Below are 9,316 nucleotides of genomic sequence, written 5' to 3'. Positions count from 1 at the left end.
GCCATATATGTCTATGAGGACATTGGCGTATCTTAAAAAACATGGCCGCTATCGGCCAATGAATTTTGAGTACATCTAAGACAAGGTTAACGGAAGCTGATCGGAATGAAACTCGGTGGGCATGTTTGACTCATGGCCCTAGAGGTCTGTAAGAATTTTGAAAGAAATCGGCCACTAGTTGGCGCTAACAAGTTTTATGGCACTGTAATCACGTGGTGTTTAACACATCCACGAAATATGCATATCGTTTGATAGACCTCCTCATATTGAACAACTTTGCCTCTGGAACCATTGCTGTCAATCCAATTGTTCATTAAATATTTGCAATTATTTTAAAAACCTACTTTTGCGAACTAGTCCCTGGTTTTTTGCCCGATCAGAACCAAACCAGTCTAGGACAATTCTTTGGACTCTCTAGATCAATAATTATTAAAAAAAAGTCAAACTTTTGCATTTAAATGGCTATAACAGTGTCATTTAGAAGAGGGATGTAGCAAAATACACTCAATAGCCTATAAATCTTAATGGAAAACTCAAAACGTCACTAAAATTGTTATGTATATGTGACATAACATGCTGAAGAAGTGTGCAAAGTTTCATGGAGATTGGACCATAGGTGGCGCTATAACTGTTAAAAAGCTTTGAAAACCATGTATTCCCTATGATGAATTGCCTGTATTGGCTGTAAATGGTATTTTCCATCTCTGTAATCAGGTGGGGTTAAAAACATCCACATAATATGCATATATTATGATAGATCTCCTCATGCTAAACAACTTTGTCTCAAGAACCAATACTGTCAATCAAATCGTTCATTAAATATTAACGATTATGTTAAAAACCTCTTTTTGCAAACTAGTAATAGATTTTTCGACCTGATCAGAACCAAACCAGTGCAGTACAATTCTCTGGACTCTTTAGAGCAATAATTATAAAAAAAGTTAAACTTTTGCATCTGAATGGTTATAACAGGGTAATTTCAAGATGTGGCCTTGACCAAGTGTCTCCAAATGCCTATATCTATTCAATGAATGCTCAGATCTACTTAAAAACAAGTCAGTACATGTATCCTATGCCTCTTAACAAGCATGAAAAATTTCAGACAGATCGGACAATATTTGCCTCTATAACAGTTAAAAAGGTGAAAATTACAGAGTTCATATCAAAATAATGGTATATTAAGCCAATAAGTGGTCGTTTGCTGCCCCCCGCTGTTCATTTTATTGTACTACACACAAAATAATTGATCTATAAGTCATATTTAGACTTTAAAAAAATCACTATTTAAACATTTACATCACATGTAGTCAAAATTAATCTATTAAGTATTACTACTGACAATTGTGTCACATTGAGAAATGTGAATCTTGAAGGAGACTTGCAGGAATTTTGTTATGTTTACTGCAACATCATATAGTTATAATGTCTGTATCTACAACATAATTTGTGTGTAGTCCAATGTTTCTGAATACACTTTTAATAATCTGATTAATAGTTACAAAGATCTATGTGAAATGATCATAGACCATAGCATTAAAAAAAATGTGTGTGTGTGTGTGTGTGTGTGTGTGTGTGTGTGTGTGTGTGTGTGTGTGTGTGTGTGTGTGTGTGTGTGTGTGTGTGTGTGTGTGTGTGTGTGTGTGTAAGCATGCATAATGGAACAACTGGTTTGAAGCCTATTTCAGAGCCTATTTTACTAAAAGGGCTATAACTCAAGAACGAAATGAGATATCTTCACCAAACTTTGTACACATGTGCATGGGCTCAGTCTTTGGTCACAGTAAAAATAATTGTGAGGATTGAACACTTGGTGGCGCTATAACATGAAGGAAACATGAAAAGGGCTATAACCACCCGACTGCTAGTCCGATTGACTTGAAAGTTGGTATGCAGTGTCTTGGTCCAAGGTACCATGCATGTCTATGAGGAATATGGTGTAACTCAAAAAACATGGCCGCTATTGGCCAATGAAATTTGAGAACCTATTAGACAAGGTTAACGGAGGCCGATCGGAACAAAACTTGATGGGCATGTTTGACTCATTGCCCTAGAGGTCAATAAGAATTTAAAGAAATTGGCCACTAGCAGGCGCTAACGAGTTTTATGGCTCTGTAATCACGTCATGTTTCACATATTCCCACAATATTGATATCATTTGATAGGTCTCCTCATACTAAACAACTTTGCCTCTAGAATCATTGCTGTCAATCAAATCGTTCATTAAATATTCACAATTTTCACAAATTTTGCAAACTAGTCCCTGTTTTTTTGCCCGATTGGAACCAAACCAGTCTAGGACAATTCTCTGGACTCTCTAGATCAATAATTATCAAAAGAAAGTTGAACTTTTGCATTTGGATGGCTATAAAAGGGTCATTTAGAAAAGAGACGTGGCAAAATACACTCAAAAGCCTATAAATTCTAAGGGACAACTCAAAACTTCACGAAAATTGGTGGGCATGTGTGACATTAGATCCTTAACAAGCATGCAAAGCTTTACAGAGATCGGACCATAGGTGGCGCTATAACTGTTAAAAACCATATGTTTCCTATGGTAAATTGCCTGTAATTTAAGTTTTCCATCTATTATTTCAGTGTTTAAAATCTTGCTAAATAAAACCTAATGTCTTTTGATGCTTGTGTGCTTAAAGGCCTTAAAGGCTTGAACCCCGCTAAATGCTGCTTGTTAGGGGTTCAAGCACGAAGTGCTGAACACCTATTGTATTTGTGCTGATTTTTATTATTATTATTATTATTATTATTATTATTATTATTCTGCCGTAAAACGCATCGTGCAGCCCAAACCGTAAGTGCTGGAGCTTTGAAACTTTGTCAGATGGTAGTACAAAAATCGAGGAGAGGTTATCAAATTATGAGCCAGATTGGCCTATAGGTGGCGCTATAGCAATCAATTGCGCGTAACTGCTCATAACTCCTAAACCATAAATTGTACACTCAAGTGTCTTATATCATTGGAAAGCTGAATACCTGACTTAAATAATGTATATCTCCGATTTCATTTCCGGTATGCAAATTTTTCCGCCATTTTGAATTTTGTTGAAAAACTACTTTTGCGAACTAGTCCCTGGATTTTAGCCCGATCGGAACCAAACCAGTGCAGAAATGTTCTCTGGAGTCTGTATATCAATAATTATCGAAAAAAAGTAGAAATTTCGATTCACGGTTGCTAAGGGGCGGAAAACGAATGTTGTCGGAGGAGCCTATTTTACTAAAATGGTTATAACTCAAGAAGAAAATTAGATATATTTACCAAACTTGGTACACATGTGTATGGGCTGAGTCTTTGGTCACGATAAAAAAAGCCCGACGATTGAACACTTGGTGGCGCTATAACATGAAAAAAACATGAAAATGGCTATAACCACCCGATTGCTAGTCCGATTGACTTGAAAATTGGTATGCAGTGTCTTGGTCCAAGGTACCATGTAGGTCTATGAGGACATTGGCGTATGTCAAAAAACATGGCCGCCACAGCCAATTAAATTTGAGCACCTATTAGACAAGGTTAACGGAGGCCGATCGGAACGAAACTCTGTGGGCATGTTTGACTCATGGCCCTAGAGGTCTGTAAGAATTTTGAAAGAAATCGGCCACTAGTTGGCGCTAACGAGTTTTACGGCTCTGTAATCACGTGCTGTTGCACACATCCACAAAATATGTATATCATTTGATAGAACTCCTCATACCAAACAACTTTGCCTCTAGAACTATTGCTGTCAATTAATATGTTCATTAAATATTTGCGATTATGTTCAAAACCTACTTTTGCGAACTAGTCCCTGGATTTTTGCCCGATTGGAACCAAACTAGTCTAGGATAATTCTCTGGACTCTTTAGATCAATAATTATCGAAAAAAAGTTGAACTTTTGCATTTGGATGGCTATAACAGGGTCATTTAGAAGAGGGGCGTAGCAAAATACGCTCAAAAGCCTATAAATCCTAAAGGAAAACTCAAAACTTCACGAAACTTGTTATGTATATGTGACATAACATGCTGAAGAAGCATGCAGAGTTTCATGGAGATTGGACCATAGGTGGCGCTATAACTGTTAAAAAGCTTTGAAAACCATGTATTCCCTATGGTGAATTGCCTGTATTGGCTGTAAATGGTATTTTCCATCTCTGTAATCAGGTGGGGTAAAAAACATCCACATAATATGCAGAAATTATGATAGATCTCCTCATACTGAACAACTTTGCCTCAAGAACCAATACTGTCAATCAAATTGTTATTTATTTATTCACAATTATGTTAAAAACTTATTACCTAAAATTGCCACCAGATGGCAGCAGAAGACCACTCATTGGTTCATTCTGCTTACTAAGCATATTTAAACTTTATAAAATCATAATAAATGTTGCAAATGACATTTTGTCAATGTTTATCAATTAATTTGTTCATTTGATTAATGTTTTTACAATAATTATTAAATTACAATTAAAATAATGCCTGAAAATATGTTTTAAAGGGGAAAACCTGGAATAAGCTATTTGTTACCCATCATTTATTTCAAATATCTATATCTCCCACAAAATGTACATGTGAGTTAAGCACGTTTGAAGACATTAACTTGGAAAATGTGCCCAATAAATGAAAAACAGACATTTAAAATGAAAATGAGCCAATGAGTGGTTCTCTGCTGCCACCTGCTGGGCTTAAATGGTCATTTTGTCATACTATTTACTTATCATGTTCTATAATTCCTATTTAGACATTATAAAGTCACTATTACAATATTTACAATTACATTTTGTCAAATTAATTTATTTCAAATAAATTATGGCGTATTACCTAAAATTACCACCAGATGGCAGCAGAAGACCACTCATTGGCTTATCCTCTAAACTAATATTGTTCAATCATATTTAAACTGTGATCGTGCAGACCAAAGCGTAAATGCTAGGGACTTGAAACTTTATCAGATGGTAGTACAAAAATCGAGGCTAATGTTGTCAGAGTATGAACCCGATTGGCCAATAGGTGGCGCTACAGCAATCAAAAGCGCGAAATGGCTCATAACTCCTAAACCGTATGTCGTAGACTCAAGTGTCTTATATCATTGGAAAGGTGAGTCCATGACGAACAAAACGTTTATCTCCGATTTCATTTGCGCCATAATAGATTTTCCGCCATTTTGAATTTTGTCAAAAAACTACTTTTGCGAACTAGTCCTAGGTTTTTTGATTGATCGGAACCAAACCAGTGCAGAAATGTTCTCTGGAGTCTGATTATTAATAATTATTGAAAAAAAGTTGAAATTTCTATTCACGGTCGCTAAGGGGCGGAAAACGATTGTTGTGGGAGGAGCCTATTTTACTAAAATGGCTATAACTCAAGAACAAAATGAGATATCGTCATCAAACTTGGTACACATGTGTAGGGCCTCAATTTGTGGTCATGATAAAAAAATCGCGACGATTGAACACTTGGTGGCGCTATTTCACGAAAAAAACATGAAAATGGCTATAACCACCCGACCGCTAGTCCGATTGACTTGAAAATTGGCATGCAGTGTCTTGGTCCAATGTCCCATCTATGTCTATAAGGACATTGGCGTATCTCAAAACACATGGCCGCCACAGCCAATTAAATATGAGCACCTATTAGACAAGGTTAACGGAGGCCGATCAGAACGAAACTCAATGGGTATGTTTGACTCATGGCCCTAGAGGTCTGTAAGAATTTTGAAAGAAATCGGCCACTAGTTGGCGCTAACGAGTTTTATGGCTCTGTAATCACGTGGTGTTGCACACATCCACAAAATATGCATATCAATTAATAGATCTCCTCAAATTGAACAACTTTGCCTCTAGAACCATTTCTGTCAATCAAATTGTTCATTAAATATTTGCAATAATGTTAAAAACCTACTTTTGCAAACTAGTCCCTGGTTTTTTGCCCGATCGGAACCAAACCAGTCTAGGACAATTCTCTGGACTCTCTAGATCAATAATTATCAAAAAAAGTTCAACTTTTACATTTAGATGACTAAAACAGGGTGATTTATAAGAGGGACGTAGCAAAACACACTCAATAGCCTATAAATTCTAAGGGAAAACTCAAAACTTCACGAAAATTGGTGGGCATGTGTGACATTAGATCCTTAACAAGCAAACAAAGCTTTATAGAGATCGGACCATAGATGGCGCTATAACTGTTAAAAACCATATGTTTCCTATGGTAAATTGCCTATATTGCCTGTAATTTGAGTTTTCCATCTATTATTTCAGTGTTTAAAATCTTGCTAAATAAAACTTAATGTCTTTCGATGCTTGTGTGCTTAAAGGCCTTAAAGGCTTGAACCCCGCTAAATGCTGCTTGTTATTAGGGGTTCAAGCACGAAGTGCTGAAACCCTATTGTAATTGTACTGATTTTTATTAGGGGTTCAAGCACGAAGTGCTGAACACCTATTGTATTTGTGCTGATTTTTATTATTATTATTATTATTATTATTATTATTATTATTCAGACCTAAAACGCATCGTGCAGACCAAACTGTAAGGGCTAGAGACTTGAAACTTGGCCAATAGGTAGTACAAAAATCGAGGAGAGGTTATCAAATTATGACCCCGATTGGCCTATAGGTGGCGCTATAGCAATCAATTGCGCGAAACTGCTCATAACTCCTAAACCGTATGTCGTAGACTCAAGAGTCTTATATCATTGGAAAGCTGAATACCTGACATAAAAAACGTATATCTCCGATTCCATTTCCGGTATGCAAATTTTTCCGCCATTTTGAATTTTGTTAAAAAACTACTTTTGCGAACTAGTCCTAGGTTTTTTGTCCGATCAGAACCAAACCAGTGCCAAAATATTATTTGGAGTCTGAATATTAATAATCATTGAAAAAAAGTCATAATTTGGATTCACGGTTGTTAGGGGGCTTAAAATTGATGTTCAGGGCGGAGCCTATTTTACTAAAAAGGCTATAACTCTAGATCAAAATAAGATATCTTCACCAAATTTGGTACACATATGTATGGGCTCAGTCTTTGGTCACGATAAAACAATCGCGACGATTGGCCACTTGGTGGCGCTATAACATGAAAATAACATGAAAAAGGCTATGACCACCTGACCATTAGTCCAATTGACTTGAAAATTGGTATGCAGTGTCTTGGTCCAAGGTAGCATATATGTCTATGAGGAAATTGGCGTATCTCAAAAAACATGGCCGCCACAGCCAATTAAATTTGAGCACCTATTAGACAAGGTTAACAGAGGCCGATCGGAACGAAACTCAATAGGCATGTTTGACTCATGGTCTTAGAGGTCTGTAAGAATTTTGAAAGAAATCGGCCACTAGTTGGCGCTAACGAGTTTTGAGGCTCTGTAATCACGTGGTGTTGCACACATCCCCGAAATATGCATATCATTTGATAGATCTCCTCATACTGAACAACTTTGCCTCATGAACTATTGCTGTCAATCAAATTGTTCATTAAATATTTGTGATTATGTTTAAAACCTACTTTTGCGAACTAGTCCCTGGATTTTTGCCCGATCAGAATCAAACCAGTCTAGGACAATTCTCTGGACTCTCTAGATCAATAATTATTGAAAAAAGTTGAACTTTTGCATTTGGATGGCTATAACAGGGTCATTTAGAAGAGGGGCGTAGCTAAATACACTCAAAAGCCTATAAATCCTAAAGGAAAACTCAAAACTTCACGAAAATTGTTATGTATATGTGACATAACATGTTGAAGAAGCATGCAAAGTTTCATGGAGATCGGACCATAGGTGGCGCTATTACTGTTAAAAAGCTTTGAAAACCATGTATTCCCCATGGTGAATTGCCTGTATTGGCTGTAAATGGTATTTTCCATCTCTGTAATCAGGTGGGGTAAAAAACATCCACATAGTATGCAGAAATTATGATAGATCTCCTCATACTGAACAACTTTGCCTCAAGAACCAATACTGTCAATCAAATTGTTATTTATTTATTTATTCACAATTATGTTAAAAACGTATTACCTAAAATTGCCACCAGATGGCAGCAGAAGACCACTCATTGGTTCATAAAGTTTAAATTCATATTTAAACTTTATAAAATCATTATAATAAATGTTGCAAATGACATTTTGTCAATGTTTATCAATTAATTTGTTCATTTGATTAATGTTTTTACAATAATTATTAAATTACAATTAAAATAATGCCTGAAAATATGTTTTAAAGGGGAAAACCTGGAATAAGCTATTTGTTACCCATCATTTATTTCAAATATCTATATCTCCAACAAAATGTACATGTGAGTTAAGCACGTTTGAAGACATTAACTTGGAAAATGTGCCCATTAAATGAAAAACAGACATTTAAAATGAAAATGAGCCAATGAGTGGTTCTCTGCTGCCACCTGCTGGGCTTAAATGGTCATTTTGTCATACTATTTACTTATCATGTTCTATAATTCCTATTTAGACATTATAAAGTCACTATTACAATATTTACAATTACATTTTGTCAAATTAATTTATTTCAAATATATTATGGCGTATTACCTAAAATTACCACCAGATGACAGCAGAAGACCACTCATTGGCTTATCCTCTAAACTAATATTGTTCAATCATATTTAAACTGTGATCGTGCAGACCAAAGCGTAAATGCTAGAGACTTGAAACTTTATCAGATGGTAGTACAAAAATCGAGGCTAATGTTGTCAGAGTATGAACCCGATTGGCCAATAGGTGGCGCTACAGCAATCAAAAGCGCAAAATGGCTCATAATTCCTAAACCGTATGTCGTAGACTCAAGTGTCTTATATCATTGGAAAGGTGAGTCCATGACGAACAAAACGTATATCTCCGATTTCATTTGCGCCATAATAGATTTTCCGCCATTTTGAATTTTGTCAAAAAACTACTTTTGCGAACTAGTCCTAGGTTTTTTGATTGATCGGTACCAAACCAGTGCAGAAATGTTCTCTGGAGTCTGACTATCAATAATTATTGAAAAAAAGTTGAAATTTCTATTCACGGTCGCTAAGGGGCGGAAAACGATTGTTGTGGGAGGAGCCTATTTTACTAAAATGGCTATAACTCAAGAACAAAATGAGATATCTTCACCAAACTTGGTACACATGTGTAGGGCCTCAATTTGTGGTCATGATAAAAAAAATCGCGATGATTGAACACTTGGTGGCGCTATAACACGAAAAAAACATGAAAATGGCTATAACCACCCGACCGCTAGTCCGATTGACTTGAAAATTGGTATGCAGTGTCTTGGTCCAAGGTCCCATCTATGTCTATGAGGACATTGGCGTATCTCAAAAAACATG

Source organism: Gobio gobio (assembly GCF_949357685.1).
Source record: "Gobio gobio genome assembly, chromosome: 12".
Classification (NCBI taxonomy): domain Eukaryota; kingdom Metazoa; phylum Chordata; class Actinopteri; order Cypriniformes; family Gobionidae; genus Gobio; species Gobio gobio.
The sequence above is the reverse complement of the archived record's forward strand: the minus strand, read 5'-3'. Positions refer to the sequence as shown.